This window comes from Artibeus jamaicensis, unplaced genomic scaffold (genome assembly GCF_021234435.1).
Source record: "Artibeus jamaicensis isolate MK-2021 breed Jamaican fruit bat unplaced genomic scaffold, CSHL_Jam_final contig_465, whole genome shotgun sequence".
Lineage (NCBI taxonomy): Eukaryota > Metazoa > Chordata > Mammalia > Chiroptera > Phyllostomidae > Artibeus > Artibeus jamaicensis.
Genome location: NW_026521843.1, coordinates 2276022 through 2285075, shown reverse-complemented (window position 1 = coordinate 2285075; position 9054 = coordinate 2276022).

The window sequence follows — 9054 nt, the reverse complement described above, 5'->3', positions numbered from 1 at the left end:
TTGGTGGCTGACAGGCAGCGGGGAGGAAGCCAGCATCGTGCTTGTCAACTCGGGTGACCCCCGGCCCTGGCTGCAGGTGTTTGTACCTGAGTCAGGGGCCTGGACACAGAGAAACAGGGTGGCAGGCCCTAACCCGCGTGGGGAACTTTGCACATGCGAACTGTGGACTTAGTTTCTTTTGGGGAAGGTTGCCTGGGGTCCCCCGTACACTGGTGGGACACACCCGGAGGCTGTCTGCTGGGGATGCCTGGGTACCGCTGTGTGCTTGTCCCTGCTCTGGTTCAGTGCTGCAGAAAGTGTGACCTGGAAGCCACGGTGACCGCAGGGTGATCTCAGGTGTACCTCTGATGCAGGAGGAGACTGAGGCCGGGGCTGGGCCGGGCCAGGCTGGGCTGCCGAGGGCCCACAGGGTGGTGGGGACGGGAAGGAGAAGACGGGCCGCAGAGGAGCCAGGAAGGTGAGAGGAGGAGCCGGTGCACCAGCTCTGTGCACGCACAGAGCAGCCGCTGGCTCCCTCAGCTTGTGACGATAGTGCCTCGGACCAGCAGAGCCAGGACCACGGGGCTGCAGATGCTAAGGCCTCTGGTGCCGGAGGAGGGACCCACCTCCCCAGGTTGAGATGCAGCGGAGGGGCCCTGATGCTGGTCGTTCTGAGAGCCTGGGGGTCTCAGCAGCCTCTGATGTCCAGCCAGGAGGGCGGCTCCAGAACGCAGCTCGGCAAGGCTCCATGTTTGACGCTGACTCTCAGGCTGCAGCCTCCCAGCTCTGTGAGCCAGGCAAGTCCTTCGCCTCCTTGAACCTCGATTCTTGACTGTGTAAAGGACCCGCCTGTCGTAGGATGTCGTGAGTGCAGGCTGTTGAGGGGGGCAGGTCTGAGTCCATGACAAGGGTCCAGTGTAATTATGATCACCCATCCAGACAGATGGACCCAGACTTGGGGGTGAGTCCTCCGAGAAATGCGCCCGTTTGATCAAATACCTAAGACATTATCAGTCATTGACCTGGTTACACACTCCTGGAAGGGAGCTGAGGGCGGTTTTGCACGTCTTGCAAGCAGCTGACTTCGCACACGGCCTTCGGTGCGAGGAGGCTGGGCGGTGTGGGGTTCAGCGCTGACACCCCTGCCGTCCAGGGGAACCTGCAAGCAGGTGCCTGCAGGAGAAGACCAGCTTCGGGCGTGTGTGCGACTCTTCCTGGAGGAGAAGTTTATTGAACGCCTTGCTTCCCTTGGACAGCTGCCCACTCAGGGTATTTAACAGAGAAGGAGCTTTGCCCCGAGTTAGATACCTTGGTGGGAGTTGTGAACAGGAAATTCCACTGTCTGTTGACATAGATGCCCCCACCCAACCCCACGTGCCCAGTAGCATGTATCCTGTGAGACCGGGGGCGGCCACGGACTGTCGGAGGCCAGCGCTCCCAGTGATGGGGGGTCGAAGTGCCCTGGCTGGGCAGGAGTCCTGGGGGTCCCCACAGCAGGGCTCTTGGACTTGCGCACCAGCCCCACCTGCCCCCACCCACGGCCTGTTGAAGTGCAGATTGCTGATTCCGCTCTGAGAGCTGGCTCAGGAGGTGGTGGTGGCCCTGCCCTTTGCACGCCAGCCAGCGCCCACGCTGGTCCAGGGGCCACGCCGTGAGGAGCACCGTTCTGCGTTTCCCACGCCTTAGCGTCTGATCTCCTTCACCATGTGCAGACGCTCATCTCTGGGCCGGTGCAGGCCATCTTCTGGTTTCTGTCCTTGATGGGAACACCTTTAGCCATTCGTCCTTCCTGCCCGGTCCCCAGCGGTTAGCCGGGAGGTTGCCTGCAGCGGGCTTTCAAAATTTCCTCTGTTTTCAGAGAAACTGCTTACCAGGAAGATGCTGAAACCTACCAAGTGTTTTTCTAGGAACTTGTGATGATCACGTTTCTTTTTCTGTTTATTCAGATAACCAAATACCAAAACTTTCTGTAGTGCTGATTGAAGTCCGGCTGTGTTCTTGGATGTTTTATTCTTAAGTGTTCCGATGAATTAGATTCACTCATGCATTTTGCAGGGTTTTGCTTGTGTGCAGAAGTAACCGTGACTTACTGTGTTGCTGTTCCCTGTTCTCCCTTCCTTCCTTCTCTCCTCTCTTCCTCCCTTACCTTGTCTTTTGTCCTCTTGGTTTCGAAATGACGCCAGCTTTGTATTTCAGCAGAAAACCAGCCCACCACCCTCTACATCACGGGCTGTTTTGCGTAGTGCAGGACTGATCTGTTTCTTGAGAATTTGGTAGAATTTATGTTATAAAACAGTGTAGGTTTGCTGTCTCTTGGAGACACAGATGCTCTCTATTATGTAGGACTGGCCCGTGTGTTTTAAAAACATATATTTTTGAATTAAAATACATGTTACAGAAGATGTACAAAGATAAATATAGCCTTCACCTAGCTTTTTTTGATGTTGGCATAACCATTGTACATTTGTCAAAACTCAGAAATTAACATTGGTACGATACTGTTAATTAAAGCACAGCCTTTATTAGAGTTTTTCCACTCTCCCCCTGGTGTTCTGTTCTGTGTCAGGCTCCAGTGCAGGTGCCACGTCACACTTAGTCGTCACGCCCCCCACCCCCCAGTTTCTTCTGGCCTGGGACTGTTTCTTATTCTCTTCTCATATGTCATGACCTTGAAACTTCGGGAATCCCAGAGCCTGTGCAGAGTGTCACTGCGTTTGGGTACGTCTCCTGTGTTTGCATGATTTGAGTAGGTCAGGTTTATATAGGTGTGGGGGGAGAAATCTGCAAAGACCAAGCACGTGTCATTTTATCACGAGATGCGCGGTAGCATCCTGATTATTCCTGGTGACGTTTATTCTGATTATTTGGTTAAGATCATGCTGGCCAGGTTCCCCACATAAAGTTTATATTTTCCCCTTTCTATACTCAGTTACATGGAAGCAAGCCATTAAGCAGGGACAAGATCATAATCAAGAAACACACAGCTTCTAGCACCGCCCCGTGACGTGAATTAAGTAACACAGACAACAGGGATGGAGGGTGCCTGGACCCAGGACCGGCTCTCCTGGAGGCCCACGGGAGGCCTGCAGGAGGTGACACTGAGTTTGAGACTTGAGTGATGAAAAGAACGAGGCCAGTCGAGTGCCCAGGAGAGGGGATCCTGGCCACGAGAACAGGCGTGGCGTGTCCCAGGGACAGCGAGCGGCGGGGGGGGGGGGAGCGGCGTGTGTCGTGAGGCACGGACTGAGCTCGGGCAGAGTTCTCCCACGGCGGGGAGTCTGGATTCTGCTCTGCACACAACCGGACACCGTGCGAGCACGTTAAGCCAGGATGCGAGTGAGCTTCTCCCGAGCGTGCTGTCAGAGGGTGTTCTGACGGCTGCATGGGGCGTAACTGAGGGGACGTTGTGGAAGTGGAACCGAAGCAACTCCAGCAGCCTGGTGGGCGTGTCTGGTCCAGGGGGTTCCAGTGAGCGCAGAGGTGGACGCACTCGGGGAACAGATTCCGAAGTAGCACCCGGTGATGAGTACGCACGGGGCCTGGGGAACAGTAGAGAATTGACAGTGACCCCTAAGTCATCCATTGGACCCCCCCTGGACCGATGGCAGTACTGCTGCCTGCAATGTGGAGGACTCCAGGAGGAGCAGATTCGGTGGGGCTATGAGCTGCAGACCAGGAGCTGTGTTGAAAATGTAGAGTTGAAGGCTCGTTAGACTCACTAGTGCGCTGTGTGTGTCAGGCAGGCAGTTACGTTCAGAAATCCGCTCGTGGGGGCACATCAGGCTGGGAGCCACCCCCAGGAAGACGACGTGAGATGTTAGATTTCCACTGCCTTTTAAGGCAATCAGATCGCTCCCAACATTCGGTAAGGAGGACGCCCTGCTGGGGACTGACATGCCCCCTCGTACCGAGTCCAGCGCAGCCAGGCCTTCCTGCTGTGTCGAAGCGTTGAACTGTTTCACGTGCGTGGACACGTGCGTGTGCAAAGTCACCGGCTTGTGCTTAGCAGCCACGCCGAGGGGAAACACGTGTTTTAACACACTACAATCACATCCAGCATGGTGGTCTGATGGACATCTCAAATTAGGTATCTCCAAAATAGAATTCACGGTTTCTTTCCAAAAACTGTCGGATTTGTTTCTGCCCAATGACTTCACCTTAGCCGATGGCTCCTCTATCCATCTGCGGCTCAAAGGACCGATAAGGGTACTTGTCTCTCCGAGAGGTTCACAGCATTGGGCCGAGGGAAGCAGTGGAAGGTCTTGCTTCCCCTTGTGTTTGTTTTGGGTAGAAATAGGCAAAGGCGGTAGCCAGCCTCCGCCACAGCTCCGGAGATCCCACCTCTAGGAGCTGACCCTCTCTTGTGGTCCCTCCCTTCCTTGTACCGCAGTTGGTCTTGGTGACCAAGTGTAATGTGCCAGAAATGGTGGTATGTTTACTCCTGAGGTGAGGTTATGAAAGACCCCAGTTTCCGCCTAGAGTTCTGTCTCGGATAACCAACCTCGTCAACTCACCTTGAAGCCTGCCTTGCTCTGAGGGAAGCCATGTGCTTGTTTTGGGGACCTACTCAGGTGGCTGCCGTGCAGACAGACCCACGTGGAGAGGAACTGAGATTTCCAGCCAACGAGAAACCCAGGGCTCCCACCGACAGCCCCTGGGGTGAGCCCTGTTGGGAGTAGCCCCCCAGCCCCCTCTGGGCTTCCGGGGTGGTCATCCGGCCGACAGGAGGTGCAGCCTCAGCCGGGACCCTCTGCGGCTCCCAGGCCTCTGACTCATGAAACTGGGTGAGGCGTTACACCTTTCTTTCTTAAACCGCCAAGTTTTTGGACAACCTGTTACACAGCCGTAATAACTACTACATGCAGCAAGGGGGCCTGCCGGCCTCTATCGGTCAGTTCCCTCTGGCTCTGGCTTCAACTCGGTTCTTCTGTCTCCCTCCATCCGCTTTGCCACAACGCCACGGCTGCGGCTGCCCCACCAAACGCAGACCCTCTTTGCAGCCGTCCTTTCAACTGTGAACAAAGGTGAGCAGCTCGCTCGGCTCTCACTGAGGGACCCGGCAGTGAATTAGAAAGCAGACTGATGACCGGGGTCCCTTCCTCACCGGCTCAGTGCCTCCGGAGCTGTTCCATCAGGCTGATGAAAGAGAGAATGTTAGTTATTCGCTTTCCTTATAAAGGGAAAGATCTATCTGATGGGTGCCTCCAAATTTGGGCTTATTTCTGAAAATTGGCCCTTTGCTTCCAAAAGAAAGCATAGCATAGATAACCACACTAGCAGAGGCCATTGGAGAGCATTCGGTCCGTTTTGCCCGTTTTTTTCTGGGGAGCTCCGATGCCCAGAGGGGGCAGGACGTGCCTGACAGCGACCGGACCACTTAGCAGGGCGGGGTGAGAATTCAGGGTTTCAGCTCAGGGCCCGACCTCGCCGCCCTGCGCACCGACCTCAGCGGCAGTGAGTCGCCATCACAAGTGACAGGAGCGGCACGGAGAGCTCGCTGTGGGCCAGCTCGTTTCCTTCCTGTGTCTGTGGAGTGGGTGAACTCACTCACTTGTCCTGGTGAGCCTGTCAGCTGTCAACATGCCATTTCTGCAAATGAGACAGTGGGACCCAGGGTGACTGGGTCGTAGCTGGTGCTCTGAGGACGGGTGAGTCTCCGACACAGGCAGCCTGGTCCCAAAGTCGCCCTCCTGTGCTCCTGTCTCATCCGTGGGCAATGAGAACACGTGGCTTCTGTCTTTTCCACATTCACAGGCAGGAACGTGTTACATACTTCATCACAAAAAATGTTCATCCGCAGAAACTTCCGTGAGTCCAAGTTCAATCTCTTCCCATCATTAAGACCAGTAAATTATTTCCAATTGGAAACTGCCAAATTTTGCCTCAAACATTTTTTTTCTAGTTGGAATGAGACATTTGTACACTTCTTTATTACGGGAAAAGTAGTAAATGCTGTAGAAATGCTATTAAAATATCCTGTGAGAATTATTTTTAGCTTCTTTCGCGTAGATGGCAATTGCTGCTGTATTTTGCTTCCCTGGATGACTGTGTTGTGGAGCGCGGAGAAAGGCTTGTGAAGTTAGATTAAAGCCAGCGCTAAATCACCTCTCGGGGCTGGTTCCGAAGCCAAGCGGTAGATGGGATTTCATTAATGCGCCTTCACCTTCACCCATCCAAATGCATTTTGGAGAGCTGCTAGTAATTAGAACACAGCGCTGATGGCCATGAAAGAGGCTGAACCGACATGAGGAAACTTGCTTTCACTTTAAATTCGGGTCCGGAGGGCTCTGAGGCCGGTCTGCCCGTTCACCCGCCGTCTGTCCAGAGAGGTCATCGTGCTCAGACCTCCTGCTCCTTCATTTCCCACTTAGTAACGAGCCTGGAGACACCTTTTTAATGCCGGCCGCAGAGCCATCTCGCGCATTATCTGGGAGAACGAGGGTGATTTCCGCCTTGCCCGGAGAGCGGGAGTCGGTGAAAACAGGCAGCTCCGTTTTAGTTCTACACCCACCGGGAGGACGAAGGCCTCTCTGTCTCGGAGGGTTTGCTGTCAGTCTGGGTGCCAGCCAGCGCCCCTGGGCTCCCAGGGACCCAATGCCAGGCTCTGGGTTTGCCTTTGAACTAGTGCCTGAGCTCGTGTTTACTGAGCTACGTTCCGGTCACGCCCCTCGCACTGCCGGGGTTCCTGCGTGCTCAGAGCTCCAGGCTGACCCTCAGAAACTGCCGGCCCTCCAGGCACACGTGGGACGCTTTTCATGGGCATATGTCTCAGCTGCATGTACACGCACATGGCCATGTGACATGTGGGCCCTGCACTTCAGCAGTTCACAAAGCGATGCCTCCCAGTGAAAGGCGACCAGAACTGGACTGTCCACGTGGCGTGCGGACTGTGCAGGGCACGGAGCCCTGTGTACGTGTGTGGTGGTGTGTGCACGGGGGCCGTGGGGCACGGAGAGACGATGAGCTGATGCGTGGAGCACTCGTGGGAACAGGAGGGGCCCGGGGACACATGGTGAGGACTGTCCAACACGGTGGGGCTGGGTGTCTTCACCTGGGGGGATGGAGGAGGGCTCTCACCAGACTCGACAGCTGCAGGAGGGGTAGTCACGGGGGAGCAGGGGTTGGGGGAGTGTCGGTCAGTGAGCTGTGAGCTGTTTTTAAAAAATATGGACTCTGTTCCCATGATATAAAGGCAAGATATTATGTCTCAAGTACGTCTCTAAACTGTTGTGTGTATTTGTAAAATTGAAAACTTGTATTCTACTTAGGCCCATCATGGTCTTGTAGTTGAGGTTTTTAAATTTGACACCCTTTAGATTTTAACATTCTCGTGGATATGTCTGTGTAAACTGTAATGAAAACTATCCTACTACCTTCTACTTGGTTACGGCATCAGTCATGCTTCCTTGGAGTGGAAGGACCTGACCTCGGCCCTCAGCACAACTCAGCGCACCCGCGTCAGCCTGTTGTGAGGATGATGACGGTGGAGACAGCAGCTGCTGGTGCGTGTCAGCCCGGAACGACCGGGTGTGACTATGTTCGCTAACAACGGCAGAAATGCCCGCCTACCTTAGAGGTGGGCCGAGAGCCTCTGAAATGAAGAGCGGAAGTCCCGGAGAAACTTTCTAGAAACGCTGTTCTTAAAAATATTGCTTTCTGCCACGATGTGAGAAAGCACAGAGGGAGCCGGGGGAGAGGCGTGCTGTCTGGGGGTGCGAGGGAGCGTGGAGGGGGTGGCCCTTCTCGCAGGTGCACTCAGGAGACGGAGGAGACCAGGCGCCCCCCACCTCCTGGCAGAGGACGTGGGCTGCTGACGGGTCCTGTCAAGGACACCGAGGGGAGGGGACGCAGGATGGACGGTCACTCACCTGATGGTGCCAAGAAGCCCGGTTGGAAGTGCCACCTTGTGGGGTCCCCTGCCCAGGACACCATTAGCGCTCAACAGTTGTCGAAGGAGCAGGAAACATTCAAAGGAATTGGACAGAAGGTTGACTTCAAAGTGAGCCACATTCTTCCCCTGAAATGCTTTTGGCAAGAACTAGATCAGCACACCTTTCTCGCGAGGGGGGGGTATCTATCACATTCTCTCACTATTACAGTTTTATCACACTCTCCGTCCCCGCTCTGCTGACCGGTTTCCGTGGCCAATCAAGCTGCTGTGTTTCTGCCCCGAGCTGGCAGAACCGCTGCCTGTCTGAGCAGGCGGCCAGGGCGGCTCCTGTGATGTGCTTGATGTCCCCACTGAGCGCCGAGGCCCTGGCCTGAAGTTACACACACGTGATTCCAAACAGGCGCAGTTGTGTTTGAAGGGCGAATTCCCCAAAGTAAGTGTTAGACCGAAGAACTGTGCATTTAAAGTTGGTAGATATTATTAAATTTCTCTCTATGCAATCAGTAGCAGAACGAATTATCACACCGCTTGAACTCTGCTCATCTGATCAGAAAAAATGATGTCTTGTGGTAACTTGCCTTCCTCTTATTACAAATGAGGTTGAATACCTTTTAAAATGTTTAAGGGGCATGTGTGTGTGTGTGTGTGTGTGTGTGTGTGTGTGTGTGTATTTGTGTCTATGCGTTGGTATAGCTTGTTCTTTGCACATTTTTCTATTGGGTTGTTTGTCATTTTTCAAAGTTTATTTGTATTTTTAGAGAGAGGGGAAAGGAGGGAGAATGAGAGAGAGAGAAATGTCAATGTGGGAGAGAAACACCGATCAGTTGCCTGTCATTCCTGCCCCGACTGGGGACTAAACCCATAACCCAGGGACGTGCCCTGAACAGAAACAGAATTAGTGACCTTTGTCTTTGCAGAATGATACCCAACCAACCAAGGCACCCCAGCCAGGGCCAGAGTTTATTTTAAGATATATTTATAGTTTAAGAAAGTTAGTACTTTGTCTAAATTCCCAAGCATGTGATTTTAACTTTGTTCAGGGTGATTTTGTGATCGGAAATATTTTATTTTTACACAGCCTACTGTATCAGTCTTTTCTGTATGGTTTCTTCTTTGGTTCCAAATTTTAAAGTCTTTCCCGTGACTTTTAAAGGAGATCGATATTATCAGATATGAATCTGGAC